At 50.2% G+C, this 23854-nt stretch overlaps 1 long non-coding RNA gene across 2 annotated transcripts in view; it reads right to left on the bottom strand.

Annotated features, from left to right (window-relative positions):
* Positions 1 to 23008, bottom strand: part of LOC108404012 (uncharacterized) — a 53920-nt gene extending 30912 nt beyond the window's left edge. For both annotated transcript variants that reach the window (XR_005059988.2, XR_001854846.3), the window contains exons 1-2: positions 16547 to 23008; positions 11534 to 11690 (exon numbers count right to left, since the gene is read on the bottom strand). This is a non-coding gene — a long non-coding RNA (uncharacterized lncRNA). The remainder of the gene's footprint in view (positions 1 to 11533; positions 11691 to 16546) is intronic.
* Positions 23009 to 23854: the final 846 nt, after the last annotated feature.

A 23854-nucleotide genomic window follows, 5' to 3' on the forward strand; every position in this document is an offset into this window, starting at 1 on the left:
TCTTGTGCCAATACCAAATTGTCTTGATTACTGTGGCTTTGTAGTAGAGCTTGAAGTTGGGAAGCGAGATCCCCCCTGCTTTGTTCTTCCTTCTCAGGATTGCTTTGGCTATTCGCAGTCTTTTGTCATTCCATATGAATTTTATAACTATTTGTTCCAGTTCATTGAAGAATGCTGTTGGTATTTTGATAGGGATTGCATTGAATCTGTAGATTGCTTTAGGCAGGATGGCCATTTTGACAATATTAATTCTTCCTACCCTAGAGCATAGGATGAATTTCCATTTGTTAGTGTCCTCTTTAATTTCTCTTAAGAGTGTCTTGCAGCTTTCAGGGTATAGGTCTTTCACTTCCTTGGTTAGATTTATATCTAGGTATTTTGTTCTTTTTGATGCAATTGTGAATGGAATTGTTTTCCTCATTTCTCTTTCTGCTAGTTCATCATTAGTGTATAGGAATGCAACAGATTTCTATGTATTAATTTTGTATCCTGCAACTTTGCTGAATTTCAATATTAGTTCTAGTAGTTTTGGAGTGGATTCTTTAGGGTTTTTTATGTACAATATCATGTCATCTACAAACAGGGACATTTTAACTTCTTCCTTGCTAATCTGGATGCCTTTTATTTCTTTGTGTTGTCTGATTGCTGTGGCTAGGACCTCCAGGACTATGTTGAATAAAAGTGGGGAGAGTGGGCATTCTTGTCTTGTTCCTGATCTTAGGTGAAAAGCTTTCAGCTTCTTGCTGTTAAGTATGATGTTGGCTGTGGGTTTGTCATATATAGCCTTTATTATGTTGAGGTACTTGCCCTCTATACACATTTTGTTCAGAGTTTTTATCATGAATAGAAGATGAATTTTGTTGAATGCTTTTTCAGCATCTATGGAGATGATCATGTGGTTTTGGTGTCTGTACTCCTGGGGAAGATTACTAGGGCTGGTTATTTAGCAGTCCTGTGCTTCCACTCCCTACCCACTCTGAATTGTTTCCTCTCGCTGGTAAGCTGGGGTTGGGGGAGTGTTCGGGTCCCGCTGGGTCATGGCTTTGTATCTTACTCTTTTCTGTGAGATATTGGATTCTTGCAGATATAGCCTGGCTGGTGTACTGTGTCTTCTGGTTACTCTTTTAGGAATAGTTGTGTTTGCTGTATTTTCAAAATATATTGGTTTGGGAGGAGATTTCCACCACCCTACTCACGCCACCATCTTTTCCTCCTCTTTCTGCCTATATCTTATGCTTAAGATTGTCTGGACCGCCTCACCTGCCAAATCGTATATGAGATAAAGGGAAAACAGTCATCCCAAAAAAGAAGAGTGTCCTGGCACTACTGTCCCTGCTCTTCTGCTTCTTAGGGATACTGAGAAGTGAGAAGCAGATGTAGGAAGAAGGCATATGAGGGGTCTGGGGCTTCAGTGGGCACAGGCCACTAAGAAGTCCAATGTCCTTGGTGTGTCCTCATGGAGCCTTGGCATGCAAGGGGCTAGGGAAGGATGCTGGCTGCCAGAGAGATCCAAATCAGTCACCACTGAGCATTTGGCAGCAGGCATTGCCTTAGCCAACTAAGATGAGGTGTAGGGGTTCCTACTGGCTGTCTGGGCTGTCCACCAGTCTCAGGAGAAAGCTCTCAGAGGTGACAGAACACCAGATTATGGTAGGCATGGGGTCCCATCACAGTCACCCTGCATTGTTGCACCCTTCCTTCCTGGGTGGCTGAGTTGTGTGTGGATGTGGTGTTCACCTTATTTCCTGGAGGCTGTCCTGAATTGTTGTAAGCTCTTCCAGCCACATACTCATCTCCGGACACCTTGTCTCTTGTCTGAGTCCTCAGGGTTCAGGCCAGCATGCCCTTCTTTCCCCCAGAGGTGAGCAAGCCTCAGAGAAGAGCAGGAAGAGAGTCTGAGCCCCTGCCTCTTGCCTCCCAGGTGTCTCATCCCAGTGCCTCTCTAAGCCTGTCTGAACAGCTGACTCCACCCTGAGTCACACTTTCTCAGCCAGAGATGCCCCATTCTATGGCTTCATCCCCAAAGACAGACTCTATAAACCTCTTTAATCTGCATTGAGGAAATTGAGAAATCCAGTCATCCTGGACCTTCATTTTCCGGAGCAGAACAGAATGTGTATGTGTGGATGAGGGGTGTGGGTGGAGGTGTGGGAGGCACATGCTTGTCATGGAACTTAGAGCTGAACTTTCCAAATGTTCCATCAAATTGGGGTGACCTCTCAGACTCTGATGGGCCTTTGATGAAGGGCTATTGCCTCAAAAATTCTCATCAGCCAGTGCTTAAAAAGACAAAAGAGGCTCATTTACATACAGATCATTCAAGAAAACTTCCAGCCCCAGCTATCACGAAAGGCAAAGAAATAAGGAAATTCATTATTTTGGTATCCATCTATTAATTTGGTATCCACTTTTGGACCTGTTAAGCGCATCTATGTGTTATTTCATTAAACACAACAATTCTGTCAGGCGAGTGTGACAGAAGCAATGCAAAGTGTTTTTCAAAACATTTCATTTTCCACTTTTCCTGCCCCCATTTTTAGACAGGAACCACTGGATGTGGGCTGAAGTGAATGTACAACACTTGCAGGCTAGCCTAAAGCTCCTGTGCAGAGGGTGCAGGGGGATGAGGGGCTGTAGTTGAGCACATGCATGGGAGAAACCTGGGTCCCTGAGTGTGGAGAAGCACCACCCAAGTGAACTATGCAATCACCTGGCTTACCTGAGTGACACATAAGTGGTCTCTTGCATTTAGTTACTGAGATTTGGGGGTACTTAGCTGATGAATACAGCAGGTCTTACATACACTTAACAATGACACAAATGCCACAGAAAGAATATGTGGTAGAAACCATGCCTAAACTCAGATCTGCTCAAGTTCAGAGCCATCCCCTTCAGGAAGTCTGGGCAGCTGCCTTTGACATTCATTTCACTGAGATTCCATCTGTATGAAATGGGGAAGTGCTGACCCATAGGGAGAGCTGCCAGGTTCCAGTCTTCTTGGCCTTCAGCCTTAGCCTGTGGGGTGAGCCCTCAGTAGCTGGGGCCGTGAAGGTGGTGATGATGGGGCACTACCTGTTCAGGATGTTCTTCTTCCTTTACAGGAATGTTCCAGGTGAGAGGGAATTTGAGGATGTTTTGGGGGATACAACTCCCCGAGGGACAGAGACACAGGAAGGGCAGGCCATTTGGTTGCTGTCACTCAAGTGTTTCAGAGAAGGAAACATAAGGATTGTTGAGAAGCCATTTTTGGGCTAGTGCTCTCAACTGGCCACGTGGTCTGCACTGGCTGTCTGCACTGAGACCTGTTATTTGAGTACTTACTGTGGGTCAGACATTGTGCTAGGAAACACAGTCCTGGCCCTCCAAGTTCAGTCTGGGGACCATTTGGGCTGCCATAACAGAATACCATAGACCAGGGGGTTTAAAAACAAGACATGTTGATCCCTCATGGCTCTGGAGGCTGGGGACCAGGGTCAAGGTGAGGCCCCTTCCTGGTTTGCAGACACATCTTCTCATTTTTTCCTCACTTGGGGAGCAGAGGGGGCTCTGGAGTCTCCTTTATAAGGACACTGATCCATCATGGGTGCTCCGTTCTCATGACTTCATCACCCACCAGAGGCCTTGCCTCCTGACACCATCCCCTGGGGGTCAGGTGTCAGTGCATGAACTTTAAGGGCACATTCTTGCATAGCAGCAGAGATGTAAAGGAGCCATAACAGGGCAGGAGGTAACTGCCGTGCAGGTGGCCACTGAGACATGGCAGGGGGATGGTGCTCAGTGAGCCTCGGGGATGCATCAGGGAGACAGGGAGACCTGAATGGAGAGCTGGTGGCATCTGGTGTCAAAAGCAATCATTCAAGGCTGCTGTGGGGACCCTGCTGTAGATGACAGTGGACTGGAATAAGGCGACAGCAGGTAGTGAATGGAGCTACTGCAGCCAACACCCCTGTTGGGGAGGCCACCTGGGCCAGGCTGGGTGTGGGCCCCATGCTGGCTGCTTTCTCCTCTCTGCATCTTTCAGCCTCAGTGAGCTGGAAGGCAGCAGCTCTCCAGGTGGAAGGATGCAGAAGTGAGGTCAATCAGTGCAGAGTCACAGACAGCACCCCAAGACTCCAGGAGTGGGGAGTACTGTTACCCAGGCTTGGCACTGTGCCAGCGACCTGTGACGCCCACAAGACACCCACAACTGCTGAGATGGTGGAAGGGCTGCGGTTGGAGAGGGAGGCCTTGATGCAGACAGCTGCACTCATGGAATGTGGTGGAGTCACTTCATTCTCAGAGGCGAGCAGTCTTGACTCAACCCCGAGTTGCCATGAGGCCAGCAGCACCCTTCTTGAGAGCCATTCTGCCACATTTATGGATAGGAATGGGCCTGGGCCACAGAAAGCTGCAGAATTAAGATGCCTTGGCTTCCCCAGAGAGCCTGCCATTCCTTCAGAATGGAGCCTCTGGAGTCCCTTTGTCTCCTCTGAGGAAGGTGGACACTTTAAGGCCTAAGAGAATAACCATGACCATTTCTCAGTGCCTTCCAGCAGCCCGCTGTTTTTGGCATCTGCACTTGGCAGCGCACCTCCAGGAGGTTTCTCCTCTGAGATGTGCAGTGGAATGCACCGGAAGTCAGGTTTTCACTGACTCAGAAGCTGGAGTGTTGACACTCCAACTCGAGTCTAGACCCAGCTTTGATGAGGGCGCTGCTACTGCAGGGCTGTGGGGCACCTTCCTGGGATGGCTGGGATGCATTGGCCTCACAGCCTGAAATCCACTTGTGTGGTTTTGTTTAACCAGGAATGTGCAACCAGCCAAATCCCATTCATCCCTGGCTCCTGGAGTCCCCAAGGTTATGTACAGAGTTGAAATAAAAAGAGAAACCCCCAAATGATGTTACTGCTTTGCATTTGAATTTAGTGCCCCACCACCATGTAAAAATTTTCATGTCTTTAGCTTTTTGTTGGAAGATTTTACATACATATGAAAGTGAACAGAATGTGGTACTTGGCCCTGTGGACTATCTAGCTATTCCCTTATCATCAATGATCAACTCACAACCAAACTTACTTCTTCTGTATCTCCCTTATGTCCCCATACATTTTAAAGCAAATCTAGACAACACATCATTCCATTCTTAAAAATGTTGGTATGGAACTCTGACCAAATCTTTTTATTAGAATGTTAAGTAGAGAGGAAATGAAGTGCTTTAAGTTTATCCTTCTATGTCTACTAAAGTTTGAAAAGAAGAGAGAAGAGGAAAAATAGATGCTGTCGATTGATGTTGAAGACTTGCCCATAAATAAGGGGTCTCAGTGGTGGCTGGGTGGTCAGTCGGAGGCTAGATCGGGAGGGGACCCACTGCTCTCAGCGGTTGGTGGGCGGGATTTGCGCGGGGTGTGGGAGCAGGGAGGCGCCTGCACACGGACTCCCAGGGCAGAGGGGGCTCGCAGCAGGCAGCCAACCTCTGACTGGTCCTGTAAATCGCCTTGTGAGCCCACATACGTGTCAGGCAGAAGCTAAGCAGGTGTTTTGTGAAGGACCTGGGAGATGTGGAGGTGGGGAGAGGCATTTCATGTACCACAGTGGCCTCCAGAGACTTGGGCTCTGGGAACCCTGGGAGCAGCAGGCTGGGGTCTTGGCCACCCCAGGGGGGCCCCAGCAGCAGCGATTGTGCTGAGATGCCTGAGGGCCTCAGGAAGCATACAGCAAAGCTGCGGTGGCACTGTTGTTGACAGGAGCTGATGACTAGTCAGAGGAGCAGTAAGTCACCCCTACAAGCCACTGTATCCTGAGACATGGGTGTGGCAGTCAGCCCTCTCTCTGACCCTAAGAGCTAGCTGCAGAGCAGATGGACCCAGCATGGAGGTCAAAAGGGTGGAAGATAAGGAACAGAGCACAGGGTGGTGGCCATGGCTAGGAGCAAGGAGGGGGCAGCATGAATCACCATGAACTGGGGGTCAGTCAGGATGGGGGTCAGAGGCCATATACCCTCACTCTGCCACTTTGAGCTATTTCCTTATCTGGAGATGGTGGCTCTCCTGTAGAGGGCTGTGAGGACTGAAGGCATGTGGTGTCAAATATTCAGTCTGCACTCTACAGGCATTAAACACTTGTGCCTTGCGTCATGGCTACCTCACTCTTATCATGGTTGGGGTGCTGATACAAAGTGAGAGGGAACACTGTCTTCTGAGCAAAGTCCAGCCCCCTAAGTACCTGCTCAGGCCCACATGCTGACTCACCTACTGACTCACCTTCCTGACATGGGTTCCTGCTCCGTGTACGTCCAGTGCAGGCCCTGCCCCGTTTGGTCCCTCCCCTCACTAGCTGTTAGACCTGAATCTCTGGTCCCAGTTCTAGTCCTCTCAGTGCTTTCTCTGGAGCACCTTCTCTGGGGAGCATCTTGGGCCTCACCCCAGCGCAAGTATACCCCCTCTCTTCTGCTCTCTGCTCTAGGGGCTCACACCTTTGAGGACCGGGGCTGACCATGCAGTGGGGCTGTAAATCCTGACCACAAGCACTCAGACTTATTTAATCCAACAAACATGAATGGAGTTCTGCACTGTGCCCGGCCCTCAATGGGTGTTGGAGATTCAAAATGAGAAAGACGCAGCCCCATCTGAATGTCCGGCTGAGAGAGAGCAATGAGTCAGCAAAGCCAGGAGAGGTAATGGGACCACAGTGAGACCCCAGAAAAGTTCTCTGGAAACCCCAAGGCATGACCTCTTAGTTAATTTTCATGACTTCCACAGGCACACTGTCACATACCAGCAGACACTCAATAAATAGGTTGCCTAAAAAGGAAGAATTTACCCAGTATAGACTTCATCTGGCTCTCTGTGGACTACTGTGTACCATGACCCTGGGCTAACCCCTCCTTCATGACTTACAGAACAGTTGGGGTTCTGAGAAGGGTCTTCTTGGGGTCTGGGCCCGGACAGCCATCTGGTAGGAACAGGCATGTTGAGTGAGTTCTAACTGTGGCACCTGGCCTGTGATTCCCCATTCTGTCCTCTGCCCTTCCAGGTCTAACTCAGCCAGTAGGGACAGAAGTTTTTTTCTGGTTCAGATGTCCTGCTATGAGGCCACCAAGGATGTTCTGTGTTCCATCCTGGGGACAGCATGATGACTTCCCCTCGTTGGGAGTCACTCGCTGGGATGTGGTATCCAGGATGAGAAGGCAGGCCAGCAGGATGGGAGCAGACAGCCTCAACCAACGCTATCTCCCCCCACTCCCCTGCCCCCTTTATAAGAAAGCGGTTCTGTGTGGACAGGACTGGACTAAACCAAGCCTAAGGAAGGATTTCATATCAGGGTTTAATTTTCCTGCATTCTCTATTCCTGCATTCTCTATAAATAGCCATTGACTGATTGCTTGATTTGCAAGACTGTTTAAAATAAAATAGAATGTTTCTTTTAGGCATCCAAATCACTTAGGAGATCATTTCCAACTTGTTTCCAAAGAATCTCTGGACAGGAACAGTCTATTACGGCCTACCCTGTGGCTGTTCCCCCCATGTGGATCTCTCCCTATCTCGCACACACTCTCTGGACACAAAGCTGAGAAAGAGGCAAAGACTCAAGTCTGTTTCACACAAGAACCTAAAATGACTGAGGGTAAGTTCTGCAAAGAACAGTGTGATTTTAGGTGAAACCTGGCTAAACTCTGCCTGTTAGTTTTGGTTGTGTGCCAGTGTTTAAAGTTTAAATATTCTTTGCATTTTTCCCCAACACTGCAGTTAAATTAGAAGCTGGCTTAAAGGACAGATATTTATAGATGCACATGCCTGCTGATGAGGACTCGCTGCCTGTGAGTTTTTGAGCCACTGGGGAAGGTGTGCTTTATATATAGAGTCTGCATGTTTAATGTTCTTTGAATGATGATTGCAAGGTTCTCAGACAAGACTTGACTTTATTTAGACATTCTATGTCTTCGCAGTTTCCTCTCTGGGCTGACTCTTGGCTCTCTCTCCAGACAGTGTGTGTGTGTGTGGTAAGAAAAAAGCTGTGTGTGGGGGCTTGTGGGAGGGAAAGATCAGGGAAATAGATATTTTTCATATGGGGAGATTGTATTGTTCACACTTGAAATTCCCCCTGGAACAATTTGATTAAATGTACATCTGCATAAAGCTGAGTTATGGCTGCTAGATGAGCCTCCCATGTAAGGGAGACTTGGAGGGGAGTTATGGATCGTATCATCTGTGATTTCTTCTGGCCTGAACACATGGAAACATGCAATAAGCTTGAGCTGGAGCAACCCCATATAACCCAAAGAGTCTCCTGCCTCCAAGAGAGGATTTCAGACAGGAAGCCCTCATCACTAGTAAAGAACAATAGAAACACAGCTGGTTGATTCATGGAGAAGAAAATACTTGAGCTGTCCCCAACAGTGTGCTCCTTGTTTGAAGCTCAGTTCAGGAAGTATTTTGAAGTACCTTCTTCGTGCAGACACCCTCTCTCTATCGGGGGCACTTTGGGGACTTGAAGATGAGTGTGACACAACCCACAGTGAATTTTTTAAGTCCCGGGGGCAGGCAGCCCACCTGCTGTGAGAGCTCTGCAGAGATGCCATCCCCTGAGAAGGTGTCAGGGACTCTACAGAAGATGGGCAGCTCGATGTGGGAGTGCGGAATGGTGGCTGCTCCTTCCTGGTCCCGGTGAGGACAGCCACCTCGTCCTCACTTCTGAAGCAGGGGGCTGGAGCACACAGTCTCCTCCCCATGTGGGGGCCCGGTGTCCCATTTCATGGGTGGGCAAGAGCAGATGCCCCTGAGAAGTGTAGGAGCAGGCTTCAGCTCTGTCCAGCCTTAGCTGCCGCCCTCCCAGCTTCTGGGCTCCTCCGGGTCAGAGGAAACGGATGCACACAGGGGTGTGGGGTTGTGGGTCCCTGGTGGCTTCCTTGACCCAGGCACCACAGCTGGCCTGCTCCAGGGGTGCATTTCTTCCCTGAGGGAGCTCCTGCCACACACACAGGGTCCTGATGGGGGAACCCTCTCCAGCATCTCTCTGGCTTGGCGCCCTTGGCTGTCTCCCTTCTTGGTGAGCCTGCTTTGCAGTTGCATCCACTTGCTCCTGGAAAGACTTGTGCTTGGACCCGCAGGAGACCCCCAGGCAGGTGCTGCATTCAGTCTTCTTTCCTGAAGAACTTTCCAGTCTTCCAGGCCCACATTCCCCATGCTTCGCCAGCAGGGGTGGCAGTGGGATGGTCCCTGGAAGGCAGCACCTCTGCAGACAACTCGACCAGGGGCTCTCTGCGACCCGCACTGTGCTGCACTAAGAACCTGGGGCTGAGGCTGGACCCTTCCTGCCCCTCCAGGGGGAGGACGACCAGGGCTTTGGCCTCTGGGCTCTCCAAAGGGAGCAGGAGCCTTGAGAGAGCTGGTGACAAAGGCTTATGTGCAGTACCAGCATAGGTTGTGTGCCTTCAGGTCTCGGGAGGGTGGGGCCCTTTAGGCTGGCATCTCCAGGGATGCGAGGCTGAACTTGTTCCGGAATTGTAAAAACAGAGAATCTATTTTGAAAGAAGCTGCCTTTGATGCATTGTTTGGTGGCACTTCCACACCAAGGGCCAAGATCAGAGTTACCCTTGGCTTTCCCTGCTCCACATACAGGACATGCGAGCTGTTGAAACACTCGATGGAGTTCCTCAACCCAAGGGCAGGCCTGGTGGCTGTTGGAGATGTTGGACCTGAAAGACACTGAGGTCTTCATTCTTCCAGGAGGTCCTTTTGATGTGGGATGTGAACTGTGGTGAACTGGGTGGTGGTCCCCAGATGCCACCAGGTGCCCCATGCAGGGGAGCTCAGCAGGGGTACAGGGGGGCAGAACCTCCTAATTATAAGGACCTTCTCCCAGTGCTAGGTGGAGTGCTCCCCTCTCATCAGAAATGTTCAAGCAGAGTCTGCATGTCTGCCCTGCTCCTCCAGCCCTACCACAAGGAGAGTCCTTGAGAGAGCTCAGAGCCCCAGGGTGGGGTTTGGAAGCTCCTTCATCAGGAGCCTGGCCAAGCTCTTCCATCATTTCTTCTGGAGGCTCCTGAGATTTTGTGGTTCTGTTCCCACCCTCGTGAGGTCAGCTGGGTGGCAGGGTGATGGACCGAGGGCTGGAACTCACACAGCCCTGGGGTTCTCTGGCCCTGGGAAAGGCTTTGATGGCAGCACCTGCTTGGGCCCCAGCCTTGGGCACAGCCCCCAGCCTACAGCGCCCCCAGCATGCAGTCTGTAGGCCCGCCAAGGCTGCTGCAGGTTTGCCATTCATGTATGGCTTTACCAAGGTATAGAAGGGGGTCAGGAAAGGGGACTCTGGCCTCCTATGCCATGTATTTCTATAGTCAGAAATTGCTTGTAATAGTCACAAATCACTTTTGAAATAAAGCAATGCAAAAAATGTTTTCACAGGTCTCACTTGGAACTAGGTGATCCCCATGACAATGCAACTCCCTTAGGCCTGGAGCTGACTCACTAACTTAGTAAGACCCTCTGAATCCTGAAGCATGCTAGCTCATCAAATCACCTGAAACAGGGTGACCTGGAAGGGAGGAATGTGTGACAAGTCAGCAGAGTGTTGGGTTTATGCACAGTGGGTGGTGGGATGGAGGGGAGGGGGACATTTTAGATCAGGGTCTCCGAGGAAACCCAGGGTCATAACATCCCTGGGCTGCAGGGCACTGTAGGAACCTTCTAGCACAGCATTTTCTAGTTGTGCTTCCTAGAGACCCAGGGGTTGTGGGGGTCTTCTTCCATTCCCTCTTCCCACCAGAGCCCCTGCGTTGCTGTGCTTTCTAGGCTGGTCAGGCAAGGGCTCTTGGCTAATGAGCATGAAGCTGCTGGCCCAGCCTACAGGCCTCATGCACAGACAAGGGTCTGGAGTTAGAGGGCAAGTGTTCACAGGCATCATGTCACTATGCAGGCCTGGAGTGGGATTGGGCCTTCCATGCAGCCAGGCCTGGCAGCTGTTGGTGCCAAAGGAGCATACAGTGAGGGGGCAAGTCTTTTCTGAGAAAGATCAGGGGTCCCAGGTTTAAAAGGGCAGCTCAGGTGTGCACGGGGGCATGGCCATGGGAGGCCTGAGGAGCTGAGGACTTCCAGTCCAGGGGTCTGTAGAGGGGCTGAGAGGAAGGCTGGGCCAATATCCCAGACTGGGACTGTCTTTGCCAGCCCCAAACCCTAGGTATGAGTCAGGAAATCCTGAACTCCTGACCTCCTGCAGGAAGAGTGTGTGTGGACATTTCTCTGAGATGAGGTTGTTGGGGAGGTGGGTGGAGTGTGCACACTCTCAAGGGTTAAGCGCCACTGCTGACTTCTGCCTCCTAGAGACCTATGCCCACATTGTCTAGCTTTCTCCAAGCAACTTTAGCTGCCCCTGCACCTCCTTCAGGCTAGGAACAAAAACCACACTCAAGACTCTGCTGCTGGATTGCTCATTTCTTGGGGGGCGGCGGAAGGCCATGCACTTCATCAGCATGTGTGCATGCATGTGTGTGTGTGCCTGAGGGACAGACATTTGTGGGCTGCTGTGACTTGGAGTTGGAGGCACCCGTGTCTCTTACCTCTTCCTTCTTTGTTAATGGACTCAGACCCCTCTGCTCTGTTCTGTTGCTCTGAAACTCCTTTTCTTCTCCTCTGATCTGTGCTGCCTTTCAGGGCACAGCTCCGAGGGTGTGCCAGCAACTTGGGCCAACGGCAACAGCGGAAACTGGGACAGCTCTGGAAAAATGTTTAATTAGCAGAAGCGATCTGTGTGAGCCTCTGAGGCATCAGATTCCATTTTTAACTGGCTGGCCTGGAGCCAAGCCTGATGAATTTTCCTGCAGGACTGTTTCTGATTTTGAAGTGACTAGTTGGTGCTTGGCTCCAACCTGAATGCTGGCCCAGGAAGGTTGATGCATGGCCCACTCAGACCCTGCTTTCTCTTGGTGGGCAGTGCCAAGCACACTTGGTGGGGTCTTGAGGGAAGTGTGGGACACCGGGGTCATGTTAGCCTGGGTGTGATGCCACACAGACTGGGCTGATCCGGATGTCTCCTTGGGTGAGATGCATTGCTCTGTGAGTGTGAAATGCTAGCTGACAGGAAAGTGATTTCAGGGGAAAATGACTTGGGGGAAGCAGAACCCTATAAGTCACAGGGCCTGTGGTACTTAATGGCTCTGGATCTGGTGTAGTAAAGGAAATGCCAAGGGGATCCTCAGGGCCCCTAAGGGCCCTCAGAAAGAAATTCGACTGGTATCACCCAGGTACATGGGCAAGTGGCTGGTCTCACAGAACCTTCTCAATTTGGCTTTAAGAAAAAGGGGCCCATGAAAACCCCACGGTCCCATAGAATGTCTTCTGGAAAGGGGATAAGACCAAACCTCTCAACCTCAAGGTCTAGGTTTCTGAGGATCTTGGTTCTCCAAGGAATGGCCCAAATTGTTCTCGGATTCTAAAACCATCCTTGTCACTCTAGAATTCTCTTCAGGACTTGGGGCTGTGCCTGTGTCCATCAGATCTTTCTGGGTAAGGGCACTTAGTCACCTTGGAGGGAGGCTTGCCATTGTCTAAGGGGAGCCTTTTACAGAAAACTGCGCACTCTGCAGGAGGCCTGGGTGCAGGCCTTCTGGTCTCCCCTCCAGCACACCCTACTCCCTGCCCCGAGGCTGGCCTGTGTGGGCTCTCCCTTACTTCCTGCTCTCAGCTGGGGCCAGCAATGGGGAGTCCCAGTGGGAGCTCAGAGGGAAGAGAGAGCCGTGCAGGCATTTATTCTGCCTTCCTCCTTGCTGTTTCTGTTAGTCTCCCCGTGTCTCTCACCCAGGGTCACGGCCTCTCAGCCTTCTCTCTCTTCTTCCACTTGATCACCCCTCTTCCCCCACCCCTGTCTCCTCTGGTCTCTGAACCTGCCAGGTTTGGTGCACTGCAGTACCCTGGGGCTCCCTGCAGTCTGGGTATGCCTTTCTAGCCAGCCGCCCTCCTCGGATTATTCTAACAGGAGTTTGCAATTGTTTCTGCTGGGTCTCTTACTGACAAAGCAGGAAAGCCATCTTTCTAGATTTTCTATAAAGTGACTTTTGACAGTCTCATTCTCTGAGGACAAAGCTCCTCAAAGACATGTGCTGGGGAGCAGAGAAATGATGGAAAAGTTAAGAAACAATCCTGGGGCACAGAGCTGTGGTCTTTTATGGAGTTATGGCTCACACTCAGCCAGGCTGGTGCTGTGCAGGGAAATGTGGGTAAGCAGGCTGAGCGATGGGAGCGCTGCGGCCGAATCTCAGGGTGAGGTGGCCCGTACCTAGCTACAAAGGTGTGGATGAGAACAGGGGTGCCCATTTGTCTCATAGAGCCCTCATCGAATGCTGGCAACTAAAGGAATCCCATGTCAGGGACCCAGGCTGGCCACAGGTAGGTGGACGTGGGACCAAAGAGAGAACCTGCTGCTGGATCAGCCAGGGTTCTCCAGGGAAGCAGGCTAATAGGATATGCCGAAAGAGACTGGCTCGTGAAATTGTGGACCAGCTGTCTGCAGGCTGGGGCCTAGGACAACTGCTGGTGTAGTTCCAGTTCAAACCCAAAGGCCTGGGAAACAGGAGCACTGATATCCACGGGCAGGGGAAGTTGGATGTCCAGCCCAAGCAGAGAGAGCAAGGTCCCCCTTCCTCAGTATTGGTCCTATTTGAGCCTTCAGGACTGGATGAGGCCCCACACTGGGGAGGGTTCTGCTTTCCTCCATCTACCCATTCAACTGCTCTTCTCTTCCAGAGACACCTGCACACATACCCAGAATCATGTTTCACCAGCTTTCTGGGCATCTGCCCCATCAAATCAATGCAGAAAACTGACCATCACACCAGGTGGAATAGCTCACGACAGAAAACGACAGAATTTTTAGGGTCATCCTAACAGGCTCCAAGAGCTTTCACCCTTGGCAGGGTCTGCTGGGTTGATGGAGATGCAGGAGAAGGAGCCCAGGAATGGGATGTTGCTTTCAGAGGTTGGGGCCCAGGCCCTCGGGCCCCTCTCCAGTTTCCCAAGGTGTAACCATCCCAGCCTCTTCTCTTTGCTCCCTTGGCCTCAGGGGTGACGCTATAGACACCTCTCTTTACCTATTTAGCTACCAAGTTCGCAATTTCAAACCCATGTGAATATTTGTACTAAATCTTCTCTGTTCAAGTAATGACTGTGGGCTGTCCTCTCTGTACCCTGACCCTGCCTTTGTGGTCTATGGGAGTGGGTGAATTCACCCTGGCCTGTAGGAGGCTGGCAGGTTGGTGGAGGCAGTGGGAGAGATTACAGGAACCACGGCAAGGGGGCAGAGGAGGTGAGGCAGCTCTGAGGGCAGCTCTACTCACTTCTGCTGCCTGAGAATTTTGGTGGCTTGGAGTAGGCAAGGGCCTGGGTAATGTTGGAAAGAAAAGTCAGGAAACCACTCCTCTCTTGGAGACTCAGAGTCCTAGGCATGCAGGCAGAGTCTGCTGACAAAAAGGTATGCTCCACACTTGGCTGGTTCATGGTGCCTGCTAATAGTCCTGCAAGGAGCCACCTGGCCCAGTGTGGGTCTAACTCCCAGCCAATCTGCATGGTGCACAGCAGCCTTCCCATGCATGGTGAACAGGGCTGCTTGTCCGCTGGGTCCACCAGGGCCTGTTAGGACCAGTAGAAGAGGCTGTGGGGGTCTGGCCTGCACGAGACACTGAATTACTCCAAGCCCAGCTTGGGCCCCATGCCCTTCCCTGGGTTGTCTCTCTAGAATCCTCAGTACCTACTGCAAACCTCTCCCTGGCCTGTCCCAACCAGTCCTCCAGGGAAGTACCAACCAGTTCTGCTGGCAGTGGCTGCTTTAACTTAAGCTGGGTCCTCCAGAGACCCAGAAACTGCTGGAGAAGTGAGATCTTTGAGGAAATAAGGCTCCCTGTTGCAAGCTGAATTCATACTTTGAAGCCATAATGCTCAGCACTTCTGAAGGGGACTGTATTTGGAGATTAGGTCTTTACAGAGGTGATTAAGTTCAATTGAGGCCCTAACTCAACCTGACTTCTGTCTCTCTAAGAAGAATTTAGGACACAGGGAGCGACCCCACGAGTGTGCGTGCACAGAGGAACAGCCACGTGAAGGGGAGAGCCACATGAGAGGCTGGCCAGCTGTCAGTCAAGGCAAGAAGTCTCAGAGGAACCCAACCCTGACAGTGCCTTGATCTTGGACTTGCAACCTCCAGAACTGCAAGAAGGTGGTGTCTGTGTCTGTTGTCTGAGCCACCCGAGTACACTAAGCCAGTCCCCATTACTTCCTCCAGCTGATTTGAATCCTGCACTGTTTGGATTTCGCTCTGTATTCGTTTCCTATGGAGGTGGTAACAAATTGCTACAAACTTAGTGGTTTTAAGCAACACAAATGTGTTCCCGCATAGTAATGGAGGTCAGAAGTCTCCAAACAAGGTTTCAGCAGGCTGACTCCTCCTGGGGTCTGCAGGGGAGAATCTGTTTCCTTGCATTATTCTAGGGGCTGCCTGTGTTCCTTAGCTCATGGCCCCTTCCTCAGATTACGCTACCCTCCACGAACTGCTGCTGACTCTGACCCTCCCACTTGCTTCTTGTGCAGAAAAGCCAGCGGTGTGGTGCCAGTCTAGGCCTGAAGGCCTGAGAACCAGGAACTGGATGTCCCTTGTCCAGTGGCCCTGTGGTTACGTTGGGCCCCCTGTGTAATGCAGGGTCATCCCCCATCTTGAGCCTTAAAACTTAATTACATCTGAAGAGTCCCTTTTGCCATGTAAGGTCACATATTCACAGGTTCTGGGATTAGGGTGATGTCATCTTTGGGGGGGTGTTTCCCTGCCAACAACATCAGCCCCTCCACGTGGCTCTGTGAGTTATACCACCTTGCTTATCCTTGGAAGCTGCTGGGAAACCCAGAAGCCGACAGGGAAACAAAAGATAATAGGGTCTCTGGCCTCCCACCCTGGCTACTGCCTTTTCTTGCACTTGGCTTCTACTGTGTGGAGCCCATGAGGAGATTGGGGAGGAGGGGGTACAGCTGGGGACTTGCCCTGGTCTCGTCCTGCTCTGAAAGCCTGCCTGCCTGGCATCAGACATGCTGGAAAACTGGATGGAGCTATTTAGACCCAGAGGCTGGGCTAAGAGCTCTGCCACTGAGTGTAGGTGGCCCTAATAGTAGAGGTTTTGATGGTGCCTGAGAGGAGCTCCTCAGGAGGGGTGAGTGAGATGGTTAATTATGGCTCTTCTGTCACTTATCTGCTGTGGGGTGTGGAGGAGTCCCTCTGAGTGAATGGGGTAAGTCCCAAGGCTGGAGGTCACCCTGAGACCGATAGCCCTTCTGTGCCAGAAGGCGCTGCACGCCCATGAGGCTCTGAATGCGAGTGTGAGCAGTGGGGCTGACTCACCCGGGGCTCCGGTGGGAACTGAACTTGCCATCACCCTCAAGGCCATACCCATGTCCCTGCTCCAGAGACAGACCGGATTCCAGGTGTGGCCACTGTGTGCCAGCCTGAGGGATCCATTCAGGGCTGGGAGGAGGCTGGGGGCTCTGCAGGAAGAGTAGGGCCTGGGGCAGGAGTACGGGCCTTGGGTGGGACTCACCAGATCCTTGAGGCCTCAGGCAAAGTTACACAACCTCTGGTCTCCATTTCCTGATCTGGAGGTTGGAGCAGTGGCCACCCCTCTTCGGGTGGTGGTGAGGTCACATGGGCTAATTTAGGTAGGTTCCAGTAAATGAAGCCAGTCCAGGGCTCAGCCTGGCACCTGGTGCGTGGTTCTCAGAAGCGTCAGAACATCAGCCCTCAGGAAGCCGAGCCCCTTGGCACCTGCCCCCACTCAGTGGCTTTTTTCCGTTCCAGTTCCTGCTCTCCTTCCCGCCACCCCCTCCTCAGTCTGCGCAGAGGAGGCCTCTGGAGAGTCTTGCCAAAAGGTTCATTTACCAGGGCGGTCCCAGCCAGGTTCCTGTTTGCCTAAACCAAAGCTTGCAAGCCCTTCAAAGGAACCTAGCAAACCCGGATAGAAAGGTTTGTTTTTGTTCTCATACAGAAGAAGGAGACAGACAGAAAAGTTTGCTGAGTAAGTCAGGCTCCATTAAGTTCATAAAAAGGCCCTTTGTTCCAGCTGAGAGGAGTGAAAAACTAGAACTGGTGGAGGGCGTGGACTTATCTCTTTTCAAACCGTCAGGTGGGACTAGCACCACCCTCTTTTCCTGCCTGAGCCCCTAGCCTGGACCCTCCAGCAATGGGTCGTGTGTTTGATAGCAGAGGACTGGAGAATGACTCAGCCAGAAGACTTGTCTTTAGTCTAACTGGATTTTTATCTTAAAAAGCAACTATACATAGTACTTATTAGGCCACACAGTTCCTGCAGCACTTGCCCAGGCTGTACATCCTTGGGAGCGATGTCCCTAAGGCTCCTGCCTCAGGTCAAACAGCTAGTTCCCACCTGAGCTGGGGCTGGAGGAGGCCAGGTCATTTGGTACTCAGCCTGGACTTAGCACGTTGTCCTACACTGTTATTCCTGACACTGGTGTAGACAAGTTGGCTTGTTCCTAACCCTTTGTTTATAGTAAAAAGAGATGTATATTAAGATTGGTTTGTTCCTATTAAATCATAAATGCCTCCAGGCAGGTCACCAAATGACTGCCCCCTTTTGCAGTTGTGCAACCTGTGAGACTCATTGTGGTGGCCCTGCCTCCAGGTTAATCCAGTGGTATTAATTCATCCCTCCAGTACATGGACTGATGTGCTTGGGGGGAAATCATGCCTTTGTCCTAAACTGGGTGGTTCTAATGTGCATAATTCAGTATAATTGAGCCCAGCTGTGTTGAAAGACACCGGCAAGTAGGCCAGGAAGAAAGGGTCTCCCACCCCTAGACACCTTGCCTGCAGAAGGGGCCCATGTGCTCTCAGTAGGCCCGGCTGGGTGTCTGGGTGCATTGGCTAGGAACCAGCCCTTCAGTGCGCAGATGGGGAGGGTGCGTCTGGGCCTCTGGGATGGAGCCCTCAGGCCCAGGTTTCTGCCTGAGGCAGCTAAAGAAGAAAGGTCAGTTGCAGTTTCTGCCTTGACTCAGAGTTGACGTGTGAGTGTAGGAGCTTTTCTCCCTCTGGCTCCAATTTCTTATCTGTTGAAAAAAAAAGCAGGGCAGGGCCTGGCCTACACCTGTTCTTAAGGACATACTGAGCAAAAAGGGCTGGTTTTGTGAAATAGCTCTGGGGCTAGCTTCGTGTCACCATACTTGGTGTGACATGGTGTGTGGGCACCTCTGGGGACGGCTGGCCTGAGTGCTGAGACACAGTGGTGACTGCAGGGGCTGCACCTGGGAGCATGCCATTCTTTCATGCCACTAAAGAAATACCCTTCCCATCCCAAGTGTTTCTTTTGGAGTGAGACAGCCCTGAGTTAGGATTTTTTAAAAATAGCTTTTTGAGGTGAATTGACATATGAGAAACTGCATGTATATAAAGTGAGCAAGCTGATACATTTTGACATGTGACTACACAAGTGAAACCATCACCCCAAACAAGAGAGTGAACATAACGGTCACTCCCGAGAGTTTCCTCTGCCTCTCCTGCCCCTACATCCAGGCAACCGCTGTTGATGTTAACAAAGATACTTTCCATGTAAGATGTGTTAAGTCCGGAGGAGTGAGCCTGTGTGGTTGAGGAGAGGTTAGGAGGGGTTTTCTGGTGGATCGAGCATGGGACAAGCATTCAAAGGCATGGTAGGGGCAAAGGCTTTTATCCCTAAGTGACCTTTGGTCTTTGCCAGTGGAAAGAGCACCGGCAGGCCCAGGTTGGAACCCTGTCTGTGCCGCTCTGCTGTGTGATCTTGGGCAAGTCTCTAACCTCCATCAGCCTCAGTTTTCCTATTTGGGAAATGAGGATAATGATAGCCCCTCCTAGGTTTGTTATGAAAACGAAATGAGTCTGCGCAAAGTACCCAGCATATGGTAGGCACTCAAAAAGTGGGGCTGCTGTACCTGTACTGGTTGTGAACTGCAGAGATGTCTACCAGAAGCATGTGCTCTCAACCCCCACAGGGCTTGGTGTCATCCTATATTTACTACTTGACTAGAGTACAGCTGAGGGGCCAAGAAGTGAACCACCCACTGTGCCTAGAGCTGATGTTTATTCAGTACTAACTGTTCATGCTGCTCTTCCCACCTAGCATTTCATCTTCCCTTTTCTGAACCCATCATTCAAGAATTCACCACCTCCAGGAAGCCTCCCCTGATCAGGAATCTAGAATTCAAGTTGCTTTCCTTCTTAGACCCCTAATATTATTTGAGTTGTCACCATACAATCTCACAATCAAGAGTGCAGTGTTCTGCACTGTTTTCTGTGTTGTACATCTCTATTTTGATTCCCATTTTGAGTACTAGTTTCTTAAAGTCTGGAATTTTGTCTCATGCTTCTTTGTGCCTTACAGCCTCATTCTTAGGACAGAGTTAAATGAGGGTAGGAGTTCACCAAATAGGTGAGCAGTACTTTAGCTGGACACTGCAGAAAGTATCAGGGCCAGTCCTCACAGCCATCCCACACATACAGAATATTCCCAATGACAGAGGTAAGTGTGAGGATGTATCTTAGTCAGCCAGCTGCTCTGACAGAACTCCACAGATGGGGCAGCTTATAAACAACAGACACTGATTCCTCACAGTCCTGGAAGCTGGAAATGCAAGATCAAGATGTCAGCAGATTTCAGACACTTCACAGACAGTGTCCTCACTGTGTCCTCACATGGAGGAAAGAGCAAGGGGCCTCTCTGGGGTCTCCTCTATAGGGACACTGATCCCATGATGGGGGCTCCATGCTCATGTCCTCATCACCTCCCAGAGATCCTGCTTCCTGACACCATCACATTGGGGATTAGGGTTCCCACATATGGGTCTGGGAGGACACACTTGGTCCATAACAGTCCATGTATGGTGACAACAGGGCTGCTGGTCATGCTAATCTGTCTCCCTGATGAGCAAAGGGCTTCAGCATGTGCCCCCAGGATGCCCACACTTGAAGGTGGCCCTCACCACCTGCAGCATTGCAAATAAGGCCCTTGGGTGGGTTAGCCACAGACACCATCAGGCGGCCAGCCCTCTCCTGCTAGGGTTCTGGCCAGGCATTGGGCCGGCACTGTAGGCTAGGAAGAGTGCCTTTCAGCTCCAGCACACTGGGCCCCCAGGCGTAGAACCGAGATGGCTTTTCATCAGCTCTCCATCACTGACTGGTCAGCCTGTGGTCTGACCCAGGGCACCCCCTGGGGGCTGTCATCTCTGTCCCACACACACATAGAGTGTTGCCTGCCAGACTGGGCTCCTTGTAGCTGCCCACCCCGTGAAGTCCTCCTCAGCTGACCCCGTATGCTCTCCGGACCCTGTCTGTCCAGCTCTTTGATACCTGCTTTTGGAGTGACTCATCACCAGCGCTTCCTGTCAACAGCACACTCCTGGAGGAGGCCCAGGCCCTCCTTGGCTCAACATGTTTTGAAATGAACTGGAAGGGGAAACCCATTATGCAAAGGGCTTTGCAGGGGAAGAGGGAAGAAGGAGAAGGAGCCAGAATGAGCACAAGGCGAGCCAAACCACGAGCCCGGGTGACTGCTCAGTAGGTTGGCTGATGCGCCTCCTGCTCTGCTCTGCAGGGACCAGACCCCCTGCCCACTTGCTCACTCACCCCTCCTTCCCTACTTATTCACCCACCACCCTCCCAGGAGCCTTCCTGACCCAGGGCAAGATCCTCACTGGAGGGCCCTTTGCATCATGGGCTGGCATGATGGGCAAGTGGTGTTCCAGGACACACCCTGATGCCTTCAGGAAATGAGGAGAGCAAGGCCTGGCTGTGGGCCCCACCGTGCCGCCTACTAGCTTTATGGACAAGTTACCCGAACTCATGGGATCTCAGTTCTACATCATTAAAGTGGGTGTGATGCCCACCTTCATGATCTCTGTGAGGACTAAAGCTGACTTAGGTGAAGTGCCTGAAACATACGTGATACTTATTACCTAATAACTAATCTCACTTAATTAAAGTCTTCTCTCAGATAAGCTCTCTGGGTCTTGTACTATAAAAAGAAACTGAGTTAGCATTCGGGCCTTTGGTGGACATGTGTGGCTCCCTTGGCACAGTGTGTCTATTGAACCTGGTCTGTCCTGGGATCCGCCATCCCCCGATCCTGACTTGGAGTTTGTATACATGTCTTATCCGATGTCCTCCCTCAGCAGGCCCAGGCCAGATGTGCAGCAGCCTCAGGGAGGCCAGTCCCCGGAAGGCCTCTGTGGCCCCTCTCACCACCTGAAGGCAGGTGCCATCCCCAAGGCCATGGGACAGACAGATGGTTGCCTGGGTGGAGATCTGGATCACTGGGTGCCTCCTGGGGGCAGCATGGTTGGCCAGGGAGCAGACCCCGGGAGGGCCCCCCTTGGGCTCTTAGCACACGGATTGCTGGCTGGCCACAGAGGAAGCCCTGAGCTCATGGGGAGACTCAGAAAAGAAATCTGCACCAGCTGGGGCTGCAGGGCACAGCCCCCTGGTTATAATTTCTAGAGGACACCTTTCACTCCAAGGAAGGGAAGGCTTTTCCATGGGTAACAAGTACTTCCTAGTCAGGGGCATCCCCTGCCCCCTACCCTCTCTGATCCTGCCTACCCAGCCTCTGATGCCAGAGGGGATGTTCAGCTTAAAGACACAGTGAAATCATGCTGTGCAATCACATCACAGTAGAGTAAGGAAGATTGCTTGTCTTCAGCTTCTGTCAAAGCAGACGTGTCTGGACTAACCCCCCACTGACCCCCCTAATGACCCCCAACTGCCAAGTCCTGCCCCAAATCTCTTTACTCAGTGGACAGACCAGTTAAGCAGTGCTTCTCAGAAAGTGACATGCTGGCAAGGCTCATTCCTGTCTGGGTGTGTCCATGTTACAAAAGCATTCCTACACAGCATTTCTCCATTGGCCTTCTAACTGCTGCGTGGGGGTGGGGGAGGGAAGGCCTAGTCTTACCTCCATTTGATAAAGAAGGAAATAATTGCTTGAGGTTGCAAGGCTAGTAGGTAGCAGCAGTCCTGGGAGAAGAAACCTGGTCTTCTGGCTCCTTCTGCTAAGCTTTGTCTAGAAAAGGAGAGCTGCCTCAGGAGCCTCTGCAGGTCCAAACAGACATCAGGTGACTGTGGGTCTGATCCTTTAAGAGGCTCTGGAACCCAAATCTGTACTTTTCAAACATTCTCTTGCACTACTGGTAGGAACAGGAGTTGGCATAATTTGTAGGAGTGAAATTTTGCAACATGCACCAAAAACTTTAAGGATGCCCATATGCTCTGGCCAATTAAGTTCATGCTAGGAGTGTGTTTTAAAGAAATAATCAGAAACACGTAGCAGGTTAAAAAGGTAGACATAGAGTTACCATGCGATCTAGCAAATCCTCTCCTGGGTGAAAAAGTCCATCCACACAGAGACAATTGCATGTGAAAGTTCACAGCAGCACTGTTTACAACAGCCCCAAGTGAAAATGACCCTTCACTGTGGGTGGGTAAATGAAATAGGTCCATTTGTACAATGGGGTATTATTCAGAAATAAAAAGGAAGGAAGCAACAGGGCTAAGCCCTCAAAGCATGCTCAGAGAAAGAAGCCAGGACCACACATTGTGTGATTCCATTTTCTATGTGGAATGTATAGGATTTGTCTCTCTTGGCAAACTGATAGGGACAGAAGGTAGATCAGCGGTTGCTTAAGGCTGGGGTAGGCAAAAGGTGGGTCATGAAGACTGACTGCTAATGGGTATGGGGTTTATTTTAGAAGAACAAACACATTGTAAAATTAGATGGTGGTGATGGTTGTGCAACCCTGTGAATATACTTAAAATATAAAGTTATACCCTGTAAATGGGGGAGTTGTATTGTATGTTGCTCAATAAAGTTGTTTAAAAAATGGGCACTAGAGTGTTTATCTTAGCATTTAAAAAACAATAATAACAAAATATTTGAAATTATTTAATCCCTAAGAAGACAGAATGACATTCCATAAATGAAATGTAAAGCAGCCAGTAAATATAATAGATAAGAATATTTTATACAATGAGGAAATGTTCATAATTTAATATTAAATGTAAAAAAGAAGACATATATAGTCCCAATTTTATTTTTAATTAAAAAAATCAAATGTTTTGAGGTAATTACATAGTCACATGCAGTTTTAAGAAATAATATGAGAGATTCAGTGTACCCTTTACTAATTTTCCCCAATGGTAATATTTTTTTTTAAATTCTGCAGCATACTTTTTAATGGTTGCGTGTTTATAGAAATAAACTGTTGGATTATTTGATATGCATGTATTTTTTTTTTGAGAGGGCATCTCTCATATTTATTGATCAAATGGTTGTTAACAACAATAAAATTCTGTATAAGGGACTCAATGCACAATCATTAATGAACCCCAAGCCTAATTCTCGTCAGTCTCCAATCTTCTGAAGCATAATGAACAAGTTCTTACATGGTGAACAAGTTCTTACATAGTGAATAAGTTCTTAGATGGTGAACAGTGCAAGGGCAGTCATCACAGAAACTTTCGGTTTTGATCACGCATCATGAACTATAAACAATCAGGTCAGATATGATTATTCGTTTGATTTTTATACTTGATTTATATGTGAATCCCACATTTCTCCCTTATTATTATTATTATTATTATTATTTTAAATAAAATGCTGAAGTGGTAGGTAGATGCAAGATAAAGGTAGAAAACATAATTTAGTGCTGTAAGAGGGCAAATGTAGATGATCAGGTGTGTGCCTATAGACTAAGTATTAATCCAAGCTAGACAAGGGCAACAAAACCTCCACGGATACAGAAGATTTCTCTCAAAAAAGGGGGAGTGAGGTTCTAAGCCTCACCTCTGTTGATCCCCAATTTCTCACCCT

Source organism: Manis javanica, chromosome 2, assembly GCF_040802235.1.
Source record: "Manis javanica isolate MJ-LG chromosome 2, MJ_LKY, whole genome shotgun sequence".
NCBI lineage: Eukaryota > Metazoa > Chordata > Mammalia > Pholidota > Manidae > Manis > Manis javanica.